Raw genomic sequence first — 18,734 nt, 5'->3', positions numbered from 1 at the left:
TATTTATCATATACATAATTGTCAACAATAATAATTCATGATCAAATATATTTGAATGGCCATATAGGCTTAGATCTTTCCCCACCACATGATGCTTGCCAACTAAAGAGTAGGTTGGAATTACAAGGAATACTACTGACTCTTGCATAAAAGTAAAAGATAGGCCCTTTGTAGAGGGAAGTAGGGATTTGCAGAGGTGCCAGAGCTCGAAGCATTTAAACAGAGATGAAAATAATTTTGAGAGGTATGCTTTCATTGTCAACATAACAACCAAGAGTTCTCACTATCTTCCATGCTAGACACATTATAGGTGGTTCCCAAATAGAATGGTAAAGTTTTTACTCCCCACCACCAACAAGCACATTCCACGGCTGGTCTGAAGCAACGGGTACCGTCCAACTACCAACAATCCTGGGGGATTTTTTTTGAAGTTATATTTGATTTGATTTGAGCATGGAACTGGGCATCTCAGTTATCAGCCATTTTCTTGTGAATGATGAGCGGAGTCCACTCATCGTCAGAATAACCCACCTCGCATGGAAGATACTGACAGCCCCTAGTCGCTACATGAGCGATTCGGGCATACAAAACAGATTATTATTTGAAGGTTTAGAGTTTGGCACATGCAAATTTACTTGGAACGGCAGGTAAATACTGCATAAAGGTAGATATGGTGGACACTCATGGAAGAAACTTGGTTCAAGGGGTTTTGGATGCACAAGTAGTATCTCTACTTAGTATAGAAATTTTCACTAGCAAAAGATTCTAAAAAGCAAGCACCACATGTTGGAGGATCCATAACAATATAACTTCTATACAAATATACCCCAACATAACTCATTAAGTTGTCTTCCTTGTACAACTTCAACTAATGTGATCAAGTTTGAAAATAATTAATGGGGCTCACAATCATAGAAGATGTCCAAGATAGTATATTTATATGTGAAATCTCTCTTCCTTCAATATTCTTTCATGAATTGTTCAAGTGACCAATACTATGTTTGCTAACTTTTAATAAATTTACCACATCTACTTCTTATATGTGAAGTCATTACTCCCCATGGTATAAGCATATGAAACATATATAAATTCAGATTTATGAAATTTAATTCATTCAACCATTTACTCATGGGATATAAGTGAAGCACGAGAGTAAAGGACAAACTACTCCAAAAAGATATAAGTGAAGATCAATGAGTAGTCAAATAATTATTTAGCTATGTGAGGACTCTCTCTTATTTAAGTATTTCATCTTAATATTTTATTCAAACAGCAAGCAAATCCTAATAAAATAAAATAACGCTCCAAGCAAAACACATATCATGTGGTGAATAAAAATATAGCTCCAAGTAAAGTTACCGATGAACGAAGACGAAAGAGGGGATGCCATCTGGGGCATCCCCAAGCTTAGGCTCTTGGTTGTCCTTGAATATTACCTTGGGGTGCCTTGGGCATCCCCAAGCTTAGGCTCTTCCCACTCCTTGTTCCATAGTCCATCGAATTTTTACCCAAAACTTGAGAACTTCAGAACAAAAAACTTGTAAGCTCCATTAGTATAATAAAGAAAATCACCACTTATGTATTGTTGTGTAATCATTATAAATTTATATTGGTGTTGTATCTACTGTATTCCAACTTCTACCTGATTCATACCCTCAGATACTACTCATAGATTCATCAAAATAAGCAAACAACACAATGAAAACAGATTCTATAAAAAACAGAATAGTCTGTAGTAATCTAGAAACTTTCTATACCTATGTAACTACAAAAATTCTGAAATATTAGGACAACATAGATTTTTTATGTTAATCTTGTGTAAAAAATTCAGATCAAAAGCACATACTAGTGGATTTTCTAAATTCCTGGACTGAGCGCAAAAGTTTCCGTTTTTGCATAGAATCAAGTCAACTATCATCCACACTATCCCAAAGGCTTTACTTGGCACTTTATTGAAACAAAAGCTATAAAACAAGATTACTACAATAGCTTAATCATGTGGACACACAAAAACAGTAGGTATAAGTATTGTGTTGTCTCTTAATAAGAGCTTTTCTTTAATGACTTTCTAGCTAGGCATGATGATTTCAATGATGCTCACATAACAGATAAGAATTGAAACACAAAGGGAGCATCATGAATAATAGCATAGGAAGGCAAAACAAGCAAAACTTCAAGATTTTCAACATAAAGAGAGGAAACTTGGTATTATTGAAATTCTACAAGCATATATTCCTCCCTCATAATAATTTTCAGTAGCCTCATGAATGTATTCAACAATATAGCTATCACATAAACCATTCTTTTCATGATGCACAAGCATAGAAATTTTTCTACTCTCATAAGCAAAACTCTTCTCATTCGGAATAGTGGGAGTACATAAGAAACTCGAATACTATAAATTGTTTCCACATTAAAATAATAATGTTTAGAAAAAGGGTAATCATAATTATGACAAGCTTTATAAATATAATCATCACTACTTTTTATAACATAAGTGTCATCACAATAATCATCATAGATAGCAACTTTGTTCTCATCATGATCAATTGAAACCTCTTCCAAGATACTGGAATCATTACTAAATAAAGTCATGACCTCTCCAAATCCACTTTTATCATCATAATAATATTCAACACCCTCCAAAATAGTGGGATAATTATTATCTAAAGTTGACACCCTTCCAAAGCCAATCGTCATAAGTAGGAGGCATGCTATCATCATAATAAATTTGCACATTAAAACTTGGGGGATTAAAAATATCATCTTCATTAAACATAACATCCCCAAGCTTGGGACAAACATTAATTGCAGCAAACAAATTATCAAACATGTCATTTTCATCAGACATAGCTTCCCCAAGCTTGGGCCTTTGCATACCATGAGCATAATCACTCTCATCATTAATAGTATGGATAGCACCAGTAGTATAGCAATTATTATCATCACAATTTTCTAAGTTGGTGCCAAAAAGATTCTCAAGATTATAACAAGTATCATTACTTTCCCAATCATAATCATCACAATGAGTAATAGGCATAACAATAATAGGATTAACATCATTTGGGAGGGATACCTTTTTACCTTTGCTTTTCTGTCTTTTCTTTTTCTTCTTCATGTCATGTGCGGGTTTAATCACCTTTTTGGAGCTCCTTATTGATGAGATTGGTTGAATAAAAAGTTCCTCCTTGTTACCTGATTCATCATAAGGAAAAATAGGAGGATATTGGAAACCTCTTCTCTTTCATTAGTATTCTCTTCATATTCTATTTGTGTTCTTGTCTTTAAGTAATTGGCAATATAAGGATGCCCACTGCAATTTACCGCATAATACATATAAATTTCCTCTAGATCAAGATAAAGAAATCTCTTAAGGTTATATTCTGGAATATCCTTAGTTATACATTTCATTTCTTCAAATCCTAGAAGCAAACTAAGTTCATTATGATGCGCAAGGGAAATCAAGTCATCACAATTTTTGGACACGATTCGATCATGAAACAATTTGAATTGGAGATTTAGATGACCACGTACATTGCAAAGTTCACAAGGATGGCAAGAAAAAATAAATCTTTTAGCACAAACATCTAGCCTCTGATGCAACCATATAGTTTCTAAATACTTATGCCTCTTGCAAAATCTATCTTCCCTTTTTGGTGTGTAATTGCAAACTCTATGCACTCCACAAAAATTGACATGATTATAAGGAATAGTTTTATCATGACTAGTGCAATCATCATTAGTACTATGGATATTCAAAGAATTCATACTAACAACATTGCAATCTTGCTCACCGTTCACATATTTTATGCCACATTCTTCCTCTAGCAATTGAGCACAATTATCGCAATCCTTATTTTCATGAAAGACATTAAAAAGATGAACCATATGAGGCAACCTCAATTCCATTTTTTGTAGTTTTTATTTTATAAACTAAACAAGTGATAAAACAAGAAACTAAAAGATTCAATTGCAAGATCTAAAGATATACCTTCAAGCACTCACCTCCTTGGCAATGGTGCCAGAAAAGAGCTTGATGTCTACTACGCAACCTTCTTCTTGTAGACTCGTGTTGGGCCTCCAAGCGCAGAGTTTTGTAGGACAGTAGCAAATTTCCCTCAAGTGGATGACCTAAGGTTTATCAGTCCATGGGAGGCATAGGATGAAGATGGTCTCTCTCAAAAAACCCTGCAACCAAATAACAAAGAGTCTCTTGTGTCCCCAACACACCCAATACAATGGTAAATTGTATAGGTGCACTAGTTTGGCGAAGAGATGGTGATACAAGGGCAATATGGATGGTAGATATGGGTTTCTGTAATATGATAATATAAAAACAGCAAGGTAGCAAGTAACAAAAGTGAGCGAAAACGGTATTGCGATGCTTCGAAACAAGGCCTAGGGTTCATACTTTCACTAGTGCAAGTTCTCTCAACAATGATAACATAATTAGATCATATAACAATCCCTCAACATGCGACAAAGAATCACTCCAAAGTTCCTACCATGGAGAACATAAGACAAAATTGCTTGTAGGGTACGAAACCACCTCAAAGTTATTTTTTCCGATCAATCCATTGGGCTATTCCTATAAGTGTCACAAACGGACCTAGAGTTCGTTGTAAAATAACACCATATGACACACATCAATCAACTCTAATGTCACCTAGATACTCCAATGTCACCACAAGTATCCATGGGTTAATTATAGGATATGCATCAAACAACTTCAGATTTGTAATATTCAATCCAACACAAAGAACTTCATGAGCATCCCAAGATTTCTACCAGAGAAAGGAATATGAAAATGTGCATCAACCCCTATGCATAGATTACCCCAATGTCGCCACGGGAATCCGCAAGTTGATAACCAAAACATACATCAAGTGGATCCACAGAACATCCCATTGTCAACACGGATATCCCATCGCAAGACATACATCAAGTGTTCTCACATCCAAAGATCCAATCCAACATAACAAAACCTCAAAGGAAAAGACTCAATTCATCACAAGATAGAGAGGGAAGAACACCATAAGATCCAACTATAATAACAAAGCTCGCGGTACATCAAGATCGTGCCAAATCAAGAACATGAGAGAGAGAGAGAGAGATCAAACACATAGCTACTGGTACATACCCTCAGCCCCGAGGGTGAACTACTCCCTCCTCGTCATGGAGACCGCCGGGATGATGAAGATGGCCACCAGTGATGGATCCCCCCTCTGGCAGGGTGCCGGAACAGGCTCCTGGTTGGTTCTCCGTGTATACAAAGGCTTGCAGCGGCAGAACTCCCGATCATATTTGCTTCCAATCTACTTTTATTTGCATCTTTACTTTTTGCATCTATATCATAAAATACCAAAAATATATTTATCTTATCATACTATCTTTATCAGATCTCACTTTCGCAAGTGGCCATGAAGGGATTGACAACCCCTTTATTGCATTGGTTGCGAGTTCTTTGTTTGTTTGTGTAGGTTCGTGGGACTTGTTGAGGAGCCTCCTACTGGGTTGATACCTTGGTTCTCAAAAACTGAGGGAAATACTTACGCTAGTATGCTGAATCACCCTTTCCTCTTCATGGAAAACCAACGCAAGCTCAAGACGTAGAAGATATCCACAGAGACTTGATCTTCGACGGATTCTGGCCTACGTCAGGAGCACCAGACAGTCACAATGAGCACGACTTAAATCTGTTGTTGGACAGTATTCGGGATATCGCCCCTGCTGTGGCTCCAGACCTAAATCCGGGGTAGATCACGTCGTCCAAGGATGGGTGGATGGACCCCGCCACGGAGGCCGCATACTCTTCGGCGGTAGAGCCGAACACAGATTCCGCCATTAAGGAGATCTGCGTCATCGGACCCCCGGACTTGTGTCCGGACATGGGTTCCGAACCGCGCGCGCCCGGACCCATCGAGTCCGATTGGGCTCCAGTAATGGAGTTCACCGCCGCGGACATCTTTCAGCACTCCCCCTTTGGTGATGTGCTAAATTCACTAAGGTCTCTCTCCCTGTCAGGAGATTCCTAGCCGAACTATGTCCGGCTTCAGTGGGAAGCAAGCAACAAAGAATTTCGTTACCCACCCACCACCCACTTCATAGCCACGGTCGATGATTTGACCGACGTGCTTAACTTCGACTCCGAAGACATCGACAGTATAGACGGCGATGAAGGAGAAGAACAGGAACCACCGCCCACAGGGCATGGGACTACCACCTCTTCATATGATATATATATATATATATACGGTGGACACCCCCAAAGAAAACAATGGTGATGAGGCAACAGATAACCCCTCAAGGAAGAAATCAAAGCATGGGCGTCATCGATGCCGCTCTAAGCCCCGCCACAGCAACACCGGCACTAGAGAAGAAAACAATCCAGATGGTGCCGAAGAGGAATACAATCCTGATCAGCCTACATTCGAGCAGGCCAAACAAGAACACGGGCAGGTCAGCCCAGATGAACAGGCGATGGACGGATACTTGGAGGACGACAACTATATGCCTCCCTCCGAAGACGAGGTGAGCCTCGGCGACGACGAATTCGGCGTACCAGAGGATCCCATAGAGTAGGAGTGCTTTAAGCGTCGGCTCATAGCCACTGCAAGAAGCCTGAAAAAGAAGCAGCAGCAGCTCCAAGCTGATCAAGATCTGCTTGCAGACAGATGGGCGGAGGTCCGGGCGGCCGAGGAATACGGACTCAAGCCCCCCACCAAGGGTTACCCAAAGCACAAGTTGCTACCTCAGCTGGAGGAAGAGCCCATAGAGCCTACACTACCAGCACAAGACGAGGCTGATCGGCCACCTCGTGGCCGGGATAAAATGACATACCAGCCCACACCCCCACGCCAGTTCACTACGGCCCGGGGCAATACGCAGGACCTGCGAGACATATTGGAAAATAGCGCAGGACAACCAAGATCGATCTACGGATCACGGGGGCGCGCCACAACACAAGATGATGTCTGTCATGCCGGATACACTAATAATAAATCCGGCCGGGCCGAACATAACCGACCAGATTTAGTCGGACTACATCGTGACATAGCCCGGCACAGAGGCGCCGCACGCCCCCTCTGCTTCACTGATGAAGTAATGGATTATGAATTCCCAAAAGGGTTTAAACCCGTCAACATCAAATCATATGATGGCACAGCAGACACCACGGCATGGATCGAAGATTTCCTTCTCCACATACACATGGCCAGCGGTAATGATCTACATGCCATCAAGTATATCCCCCTCAAGCTTAAAGGACCAGCCAGACATTGGCTGAATAGCCTGCCGGCGAACTCCATCGTCAGCTGGGAAAATCTGGAGGATGCATTCCTCGACAACTTCCAAGGTACCTATAGGCGACCACCGGATGCTGATGACTTAGGGCACATTATCCAACAGACCGGAGAGTCAGCCAGGAGACTCTGGACTCGGTTCCTACTAAAAAAGAACCAAATCGCCGACTGTCCGGACACCGAAGCCATACCAGCCTTCAAACACAGTATCCGGGACGAGTGGCTTGCTCGACGCCTCGGCCAAGAAAAACCAAAGTCCATGGCGGCCCTAACAACACTCATTACTGACTTTTGCGCGGGCGAAGATAGCTGGCTGGCTTACAACAACAAAGCAAACACCCCTGGCACATTAGAGGCCAGATATAGCACCCATAAACATGAAAGCAACAAACATAAGCGTCCCAAGACTAATGATGATGCCCGCGAGACGACAGTCAACGCCGGATTCCGCGGCTCCCAGTCCGGTCGGCGGAAAAAGCCACTTCAGCAAAGCAATTCGTGCCCATCCGTCCTAGACCGCATCCTCGATCGCCCATGCCAAATCCATGGTACACCAGGATCGGCAGCTAATCATACAAATAGAGAATGCCTGGTCTTCAAACAAGCCGGCCGGTCATACATCGAAAACAATAAAGGGGTCTCAAAGCAATGCAATACAGAGCAAAAGAAACCCCTACGCAATCCAATACGGTGAGCATTACAAACACCACCCTAGAGGTTGTCTCCGGATCACTGAATGATCACCATACCAAAGAGTCAGTCTGGCACACTATCCCCCTATACAGTAACTATTGCGTACTGCCGGGGCTAACCACGTTGGCTAGATTCAATGTGGTACCATACCAGGCCCACGTGACATAGTCACAATTACGGGCACGGCCGAACCCCACTTCGGCGCCAAAAACATACGGCCACTGAAGCAGGGAATTGTGCCACCTTGGCGAGCCTCGATTCGGCAGCCAACCCCTCGGACACCAATAAAGGAGTTTGAACTACTTCATGACAGGCTAGCTCGGCTCGACCAGACGCCAGTCAAACACCCCGGCGTAAGTTGGGAAGGGTCATGCCCTGCGGTCCAACCACTCCATGGCGCACATACATCTCTCAGCATTTTCCTTGCAGGATCTCTTTTGCGGATAATAGGACTTGCGCGAGGAAATCAGCCCGGACGCGCAAAGGGGGAATCTTTGAGCATTTCCCCCGAAGACAATCCGGACATACTTCGGATTCATACACAGAGTACGCCGTCATACCTCCTTTTTACAACATGAACAGTACCAATACGCATAAACGTATTACTTGAATACAACATAGTTATATGACACTTATCCGCTATGATCTACCATTGACATTTTCAGTCATAAAAGGCATCTGAATATCGTGTTATGCCTTAAAACACCAAGGGGCTTCATTATACCCGAACCATGGCAACAAAGTCCGACCACCTTCTCGGTCGCTCGGCATCCTGAACTTATATCATTATATGCATCAGCTCTGAATCATGTCTTGGGTCATTAGTTGGGTTTGCCTGACTCCCATGTTTTGGTACCTTACGTTCCGCAATATCGGCTAAGGTAGCGCTGGGAGAACTACTGCGATTGTGTCCCGGTTCTTCCGGACGAGCACCTCAGTAGAGAAAGCTGAAAACTGACTGTCATGATAAGGCAAGAGCTGGTCAGCTGTTTGAGAGGTTGTAAAATCTTTAAGGATTTATTCCGCATAATGCCATCATAAATGCAGAGTGCGACGGATCGGTCTACCGATCAGGTGCTATTAGAGTCCCTCGTGCGGTCTTCCGAATACCAGGGGCTGCGCCTACCATACTCGAATTCCTATGGCTAAGTGAGAGTGATAAAGCCCTATAGTCTGATTGCCTGGTTCGCTGTGCTGAATACCTCCTTTATGGACCCAAGAATGGGGTAAAGAGTGTTCAGGTGTATCCCGAACACCCCTGTATTTCCTACATGGGGGCAGAAGCCGACGACTGGCTAACTCTCAAGACTAACATATAAAACGGCCGCACAGGAGGAAAAACTTTCATATAATAGGCAAATACATAAATAAAGGTGACTTTGTTCCGCCTTACAAAGGACAACATGATTGCCTTCATGGAAATACATTTTCTTTGATACATTGCTCCGCCACAAGCCGGGCTCCTTTCAGGACACCATCGTAATATAGTTCGGGCTTGTGGTGCTCCTTCCCCTCGGGAGGTCCCTCGGTCATCAGCTTTTTAGCATCCAGCTTTCCCCAGTGCACTTTCGCGTGGGCAAATGCCATTCATGCACCTTCTATACAAACCGACCACTTAATGATATCCAACCGAGGACAGGCGCTCACAATTCGCTTCACAAGCCCAAAGTAACTGCTCAGAATAGGCTCGGCAGGCCATAGCCGGACAATCAGATCCTTCATGGCTAGTTCGGCCTCCTAGTGCAATTCGACCAGCTGCTTTAGCTAATCGAGGAATCGCACCGGATAATTCGGCACCAAATACTGCGACCAAAAAAGCTTTTCCGTAGTCTTCTTCTCCTCAGTTGGATATAATTGTGTAGCATCAGATATACTGCACAGAAGATCCGCAAACGCCCCTGGAGAAATCAGAAGTCAATTGGTCACCTCGAATTTTTTCTGCTACGACATCAATAAATGCTCTAAATAGGAAAATGCCTTACCAGCCGCAATCTTCCTTGCCTCCTGAATGTCCTTCAGAGCACCTTGGGCTTCCTCCCGAGCATTAGTTGCGGCTTGGAGAGCTTGGGTGAGTTCGTATTCTTTCAATGACACACTTTGCTCCAAAGTCTCGCTTTTCTGCACGGCCTCCCGAAGCTCTCGTTCAGCTTCAATGACCCTGGCCTTGTGCTTCTCACGAAGGGCCTGTTCCGCGGCTGCCTTCTTTTCGGCTAAGGCTACATCCTTCTTCAATGCCTCAATTTCGGCATTCGCCCCTAGAGCATGCAATATACATACTTTCATTAGGCACACCTACTTCATTGTGCTAAACTTAACAAGGTTTCGACATACCTTGGTGGTCCTCCAACTGCTTCTTCACCTGGCCAAGTTCTTCATCGGCTCGCTCCAGACTCTGCTTCAGTCCGAACACTTTCGCAGTATGAGAGGCGGCAGTCACATGTTTATAAATGAAGAAATATATGCCATGCGCTGAGTCTCCTGTGAGAGGGGGTTAGATCCCCTGTCCGGTTCTTTCTTTCATCGGACAGTGTATCAGGGGCTACTATCTATACTATGACAAATCTTCTACAAACTCCTAAAAACTTACCTCCAAACCTTTTATAAGGCTGATGCAGGATTCATTCAGCCCACTTTCAGCAGCCTGAACCTTCTCAATCACCACCGCCATAAGGGCGTGATGTTCATCAACGATGGAAGCGCTCTTTAGCGCTGTCAATAAGCTGCCCTGCACCTCTGGTTGGGCAGAGGTCGTCGGTGGAGTAGGATCACCTCCTCTATTCAAGGGGAGCTGCCCGCCTGAACCCAGAGCCTCAAAGGTCTCTAGGATTGTGTTCGGCTGTGGTCCGAATCCAAGATCGCCCCCGCCATCGACACTCAGCGAAGCCACCGCTCCCGTGTATCCGGCCCCTGAGGTACGCCCCTCCTGGTTTAGCTCCTTTTGGGACGACACCTCGGTATCATGCCCGAGCATCGGGGAAGGGGCCCTCGGAGGTGTCCCGCTCTTAAAGGCATCTGAGCTCAACGAATCCTCCGATGAGGACTGTTTGGCGCGAGACCTGGCCGGGCTGCCAAAAGTATGGCACCAATTAATTTATTTGTGCCGTGGTAATCCTGGAAGCACAGACATGTTCGGATTTTGTGAACTCACGAGTTTTCCAGGGGCTGGGCCCTGGGATCCCACTCCGGGCTGCTGTCGGTAGCCGTAGTGGACGCCTATGGCAAGGGAGTTTTTCCCCTCTTTGGCAATTCGGCCTCCAGAGATGAGGAGGCCATCCTTTTCTTTCCTCCCCCTGTGGGGGATTTATCTTCCTCCTCCTCTTCCTCTTCAGAGGAGAGAGGGGTATTGGAGTCTTCGGATTTTGTATCCGAAGCCCCACGACGATGCAGGCCGCCCTTGGTCTCCTTGGCCTCTTTATGGGCCTCTTTCTTTGGCGCCTTGTAAGGCACCGGGACCAGCATCTTCGTCAGAAGTGGTCCGGCTGGTTCTTCTGGCAGCGGGGCCGGACAGTGTATCCACCCCGCCTTCTTCGTCCATCCCTAAGATGATTGTGGGAAGCGCGTTAGGGCATCTTTCCTGGGATATAACAATGAAACATATGGATGGACAAAATATAATGACTACATACCAGACTTGCGGGGCGGGACAGTTGGTACCCGCGGTCCGCGGCGGAGTCCGGCCACGGTTTGCCGGACTTAAAAAGCACCTTCCAGATGTCCTTGTGTGAGGAGCCGTAAAGTTCCCGCAGGATCTGGTGCTCGGCCGAGTCGTACTCCCGCAAACTACAGGCTCGGTGCTGACAGGGAAGAACCAGGCAGACCAACATCACCTGGACTACGTCAAAAAGCTTGATGGCCTTGTCTTCCATACGTTTGACAGGTGTCTGGATTACCGACAGCTCATCAGATGAAGACCAGTTCAAGCCCTTCTCGGGCCAGGACGTAAGCCACAAAGGGGCTCCGGATCGGAACTCGGGAGCTGCGGCCCACTTTTTGCCGCGTGACTCAGTGATATAGAACCACTGTTGCTGCCACTCCTTGACAGAATCATTCAAAGTACCTGTCGGCCATGTGACCTTGGGCATCCTGCTCACCATGGCACCTCCGCACTTGGCGTGCTCGCCATTCACCACCTTGGACTTCACATTGAAGATCTTCAGCCATAAGCCGAAGTGTGGCGCGATGCGGAGAAAGGCCTCGCACACGACAATAAACATCGAGATATTGAGGAAGGAATTGGGGGATAGATCGTGGAAATCGATCCCGTAATAATACATGACACCACGAACAAATGGGTGAAGGGGAAACCCGAGCCCGCGGACAAAATGAGGGAGGAACATGACCCTCTCATGGGACTCCGGTGTAGGGACAATCTGTCCCGCCGACGAAAGGCGGTGGGCGATTTTCTGGGCCAGGTACCCAGCCTCCCGAAGCTTTTTGATATCCTTCTCCTGGACAGTAGAGGCCATCCACTTGCCTCCTGCTCCGGATCCAGACATTTTCGGAAGAACCTTCGTTGGTGGAGAAGATGAACGCTCGGGCGTTAGGGCTCAAGCGAAAGAGAATAGATGAGCAGAAGGAGAAGGCGTGGGTAAAAAGGAAGAGGCCTTTCCTCTTTATAGAGGCAATGAAACTCTGCACCTCCCCGCTTGCCTAATAAAACTTGCTCGTTCCCCACTCACTGCGTCTGGTGGTGGGGTTGGGTTACCCACACCCGTATTGATGAGAATCCCGCGATAAGGGGGACACGATCTCTGCTTTGACAAGACATGCCAAAGAAACCTCCCCGCAATGTGTGCGGTGCTGGTTATAAAAAATGGTTTGCATAAAAGCAGGGCCATGGCGTGATGTCACACTACGAAGAGTTGTCAGCAGATTAGATTTGTGGATTATTATTCTCTCTGCGTTGGTATGTGAAATTTGTCTTGCAGAGCCAAACACGGTCCTTGTGTTCGGAATTTATCTTGGAGTATTCGGAGATGGAACCCGCCTTGCAATGCCGAAGACAATCTGCACGCCGGACTCATCGTCATTGAAGCCTGGTTCAGGGGCTATTGAGGGATTCCTGGATAAGGGGGTATCCGGACAGCCGGACTATGTACTTTGGCTGGACTGTTGGACTATGAAGATACAAGATTGAAGAGTTCATCCCGTATCCGGACGGGACTCTCCTTTGCGTGGAAGGCAAGCTTGGCGATTCAGATGTAGATCTCCTTCTCTATAACCGACTCTGTGTAACCCTAGCCCCCTCCGGTGTCTATATAAACCAGAGGGTTTAGTCTGTAGGACAAGAACAATAATCATACCATAGGCTAGCTTCTAGGGTTGAGCCTCTACGATCTCGTGGTAGATCAACTCTTGTAATACTCATATCATCAAGATCAATCAAGCAGGAAGTAGGGTATTACCTCCATCAAGAGGGCCCGAACCTGGGTAAAACATCGTGTCCCCAGTCTCCTGTTACCATTAGCCTTAGACGCATAGTTTGGGACCCCCTACCCGAGATCCGCCGGTTTTGACACCAATAGCCACCCCCGCAATCACTGACTGGTGGCCCCCAGTGGACCCGCTGACCCCCATTGACTAGTTTGACCAGTCAACGGTGCTGACTAGGCAACCCCAGTCACTGACATGTGGCCCCCGTGTTTAATTAAACTAATTTAATTTAAACTATTCTGCTAATTAGTTTAGTCGCTGACAGATGGGGCCCTGCTTCTAATTAACCTAATTAGTTGAATTTAACTCTCTGGTTAACCCACTGTGTATGACATGTGGGACCCAGCTGTCAGGTTTGACCTGAGTTAGCTACGTTGAATGCTGACCTCATGTTGATGTCATGCTGATGCAATAAACTCTTTTCTGAATTAGGTTAAATATGTTTTTCAGAATATATCTAAAACTTTGAAAAATCATATAAAATAATCCGTAACTCGGATGAAGATGTTTTATATATGAAAGTTGCTCGGAAAAATCCAATGAATCTGAATATTCAATCCGTTCATCTGTCACATGACTCTAGCATGGTGAACATGGAACTGTCCCCTCTTTTCATCTGTCCGGAAAACGCCAAACACCACGTTCAAGGTATACTAAGAAAATCTTCAGTGAGTATTTTAATTTGTTCAAGTTTCAGAAAATTGTTCAGTTTTCAAAATTTATTCACAATTTTAGAAATTTTTCACGATTTAAAATGAATATTCAATTTTTTTTACGATTTCCAAACATTTGGTCGCATTATTAAAAAAATCAATTTTTTGGCCAAAATATGTTGAAAAACCTCGGACCTTCCGATTTTCAGATTTTACTCCATATAGTGCTCCATAACAGCCATACTCAGCCCCTAGCTCAGCTCGCTATCACTGCTACTAAGCATCCTAGTTTCGGAGTTTGACTCCCAGCCGTAGCGCTTTTATTTTTGCGATTCGCTCGGCGCTTGGGAACTTATCTGGCCCATTTGCACGCCACCATAGCGAAAGCAGCTCGTTTTGACGCTAATAAGCGTCCAACATGAGCTCTCCTCCTATAAGCAAATCCTAAACGGCGCTCATAGCGCCCGTTATAGTGTTAACTAGATCATTGATGGCGCGCGTTGCTGCGCCCATCATTTTGAATATAAAGTGGTAAGAATTTGTGTAAATATACGAACATGAAAGCTAAGTTTACTATTGGTTAGTCATCCAAGAGGAGATTTTTACAATAAAATGAAGATGTTGAAAAACTAAGGATATTTCAAATACGTCACTTTGATGTAAATGGCAGCAAAAAGTCGACATGCTATAATGACACCATCCAAATCATTGCTGAGTATGGCAGTACCAAATAGCAATGGAACAAAGGGAGCAATTAACTAAAATGTTCCATATGCGAAAAGACAATCGAATAGCTCCCGTTCATATTTGAAGTTGCTGCAAGGGTAGAATTCACAAAGCTGGTATCTATCCAGAATAAAAGACTGATGTACAAAAACTGGTAGGAGATTCGATTAAATGAGCATCTACACCACGGTCAGTATAACACCTGTGACACATGTTGAACATTGAAGCACACGTCACACATGTTGAACATTGAAGCGAGGATTGGTAAAATTATCAACCATGCTAAGTGCAGACATAGCTTTGCTTCATGGGTTTTCAACAACATAATATCCTTGTAAATGTAGAATCAAGTAAAACCTCAGTTTAGATTTTAGATCCAAATAATAGGTCTTGACATTAAGTTTAAAAGGGCGCCTAGTCTAGTATGTTTAACGTTGGCTGCTAGCTTTTCTTTCTTCAACTTCCCCCCTGCTCCTCATGCTTGCATCTTGCTCTGGGACTTGGAGAAATGTGTCATGTGCCGAGATCACATCAATCACACGTTCTAGCCATGGAACAATGTAAGCGATAGCTAGTGCTATTATGTTTTTTATAATCTTTGTATATATATGGAGGGATGGTGGTGCAGTGGTTCAATTGGAGTAAACCATTCTGGAGCTGTTTCCAAAAAACCTTGTAGGAAAGAGAAGCTCATGAGAAAGTTGGATACTTTGCATTTTGCAGTTTTGCACTACCCAACGACCACAAATGGATGAAGTACAACAAGAATACTACACATCTTATAATCCGCCTTAGCATATCAGAAAGCTACACATCTTTAACCCACATGTCTCTAATGATTCTTTGTGGTCTTTCATTCTTCCCATCCAAATCTACCAAATGGGATGTGTAGTGTAACAAATATACTAACGTTAACATGTGGAAATGGCGGATCTTTATAAGTTTTTTACTCACAAGTTGTTGTTCATCTGCCTAAATTGACTCATAAACATTAAACTGTCAAGAATAACAAGGCAAACCTTGAGAGAGAGAGAGAGAGTAAATTTTTATCAATAAACCGCTATACTAAATTGGATATGTTTTCTCGAAGAGTGTGGCAACCCTTTGCAGCTCCTCTTGTTATTTTGCAGCATGACATCATCCACGACTTCTTAAGAATGATACTACAGATTACAAAAGGATTAGTTGAAAAAACGGAAAAGAACTCATATAGTAGCGAGGTGAATGCAAGTACACAAATGTACGTATAAATCATTCACATATAGGGTTCAATGAAAGCTGAATTTCAAAATCGGAGATGCTTATTTCTGCAAGTATGGTGAATATCTAAAACCTATAACATCTTACCCTATAGACGAAGAAGCTATCGAGACATTCATGTTGAGTATATATGTGTTGCGTGTATTATGTATATTGTGGCCCACCTCCTAGTTGTGTATAGTTGAGTTTGAGGCCTACCTGTACTTATATATACGTGCACCGGCACCCAATCAATCCAACCAATATTGCACTGCCAAATTATCTCTCTACATGGTATCATCCTTCCCATTCCTGCCCTAGGGTCAGCCGCCGCCGCCGCACTCCACCACCACCGCACCCTGCCGACGCCGCGCTCTTTCCCAGACGGGCCGTCGCTGCCCCTTGCGGCCCCGTTTCTGCCATCTCCCTGTCGCGCCATCCGCTGCAGGCGCCGCCGCGCCTCTCCTCAGCCGCGCCGTCGCTACCCACCCACCGCGCCGCCCTCTCCCACTCATCACCACAACCACCCCTCCCACGCAGTCGCGCCTCGCAGCTGCCGCTTCTACCGCCGCTGCTGCTCACCTTCCTCTTTCTCCCCGAAACCCTAACCCTAGCCGCGCCATGGACTCCCCGGGATCCTCCACCACCCGTTCGTCGAACCCCATCGCGGCCCCGATCCCTCCGCCACCGTCATCCATGACCTCAACATCGAGGCCCGGATCCCCATCCGCCTCGACAACTCCATCATGTCATACTACGCGTGGAAGACCTACTTCAACCTCGTCTTCCGCGAGTACTATCTCACCGAGCACATCGACGGCTCCGTGGACGGTGACTACATGAAGGGTGATCCGGAGTGGTCCGCCATTGAGGCTACACTCAATCGATGGTTTTACCAAACTGTCTCGAAGGACATCTTCAACACGGTTATCCGAGGACGACGACGCCTACGCCGTGTGGACCAAGATCAATGCGCTCTTCACCGACAACAAACTTCAGCGCCTTGTTTTCTTGCAACAAGAGTTATTCGGCTATCACCAGGACATGTCCACCATCGATGAGCACTGCATGAGGCTCAAGATGCTCACCAATGAGCTTCACGACATCGGTGCCAAGGTCTTCGATGACCTCATGCTGAGCACCCTCACCACCGGCCTCAACGAGGACTTCGGCAACACGGCATCCAACCTAACCTTGCTGCCGCAGCCCACCTTCCAGCGTGTTGTCGCGTACCTCAAGCTTGAGGAGCACCGGATGAAAAAGGTGAAGCAGCGGGTCCAGCACACCGCCCTCGCCTCCGGCACCACCCGCGGTGGCCCAGCTCCACAGGTCACGCCACGCCCTCCCGCGCACCCGGGTACTACCCGCTACCGCCCGCGCCCCCCGTGCCTCCCCAGCAGCCGCGCTGCCAGCATCCCCCTCCGCCATGGGCAGCCGGGCAGAACCCGTGGACGGGCGTCGTGCATGCCTATCATATGCCCGTCCCATGGGCTCCCGCGCCGGGTCTCCTCGGTCGTCGTCCGGCGGGCCACCAGGTGTTCCTCGGCACGTCCTACCAGCCGGCTGGTGCCGGCTACGGCGCTCCTTGATACGTATCCAACATATCTATAATTTTTTATTGTTCCATGCTATTATATTACCCATTTTGGATGTTTATGGGCTTTACTCTACACTTTTATATCATTTTTGGGACTAAGAGCAACTCTAGCAGACCCCACATCCGCCCCAACCCGCAAAATAACCGCCAAAATGCGGGTACGGGCCGGAAAGTCTGCCCGACCAGACCCCGCATCCCGCCTCGACCCGCAAATTTTTTTAGGGGGCGCGACAAATTTCCGGCCCCAACCCAAGAAAACGCGGGTTTCCCCCTCGCGGCTGCGGTGCCCTGCATCACAGAGAAGCAGTTGGCGGGAGGGACATTTCAGCCCGCGCTCTTTTCCCCCTTCCTTCCGCCGCCACCCGCCCTTGCTTCCGCCCGCCCGTCGCTGGTGATTCCGGCCATATCTGCAGGTGGGATCGCTCCGCAGGGTGATGTCTACTACACAACCTTCATCTTGTAGACGTTGTTGGGCCTGCAAGTGCACAGGTTTGTAGGAAAGTAGCAAATTTCCCTCAAGTGGATGACCTAAGGTTTATCAATCCGTAGGAGGCGTAGGATGAAGATGGTCTCTCTCAAACAACCCTGCAACCAAATAACTGAGAGTCTCTTGTGTCCCCAACACACCCAATACAATGGTAAATTGTATAGGTGCACTAGTTCGGTGAAGAGATGGTGATACAAGTGCAATATGGATAGTAGATAAAGGTATTTGTAATCTGAAATAATAAAAACAGCAAGGTAACTAATGATAAAAGTGAGCGTAAACAGTATTGCAATGATAGGAAACAAGGCCTAGGGTTCATACTTTCGCTAGTGGAAGTTTTCTCAACAATAATAACATAGATAAATCATATAACAAGCCCTCAACATGGAACAAAGAGTCACTCCAAAGCCACTAATAGCGGAGAACAAACGTAGAGATTATGGTAGGGTACGAAACCACCTCAAAGTTATTCTTTCGGATCGATCTATAAAAGAGTTCGTACTAGAATAACACCTTAAGACACAAATCAACCAAAACCCTAATGTCACCTAGATACTCCATTGTCACCTCAAGTATCCGTGGGCATGATTATATGATATGGATCA

This window comes from Triticum dicoccoides, chromosome 5B (genome assembly GCF_002162155.2).
Source record: "Triticum dicoccoides isolate Atlit2015 ecotype Zavitan chromosome 5B, WEW_v2.0, whole genome shotgun sequence".
Taxonomy (NCBI): Eukaryota; Viridiplantae; Streptophyta; class Magnoliopsida; order Poales; family Poaceae; genus Triticum; species Triticum dicoccoides.
Note: the sequence above shows the minus strand (reverse complement) of the source record.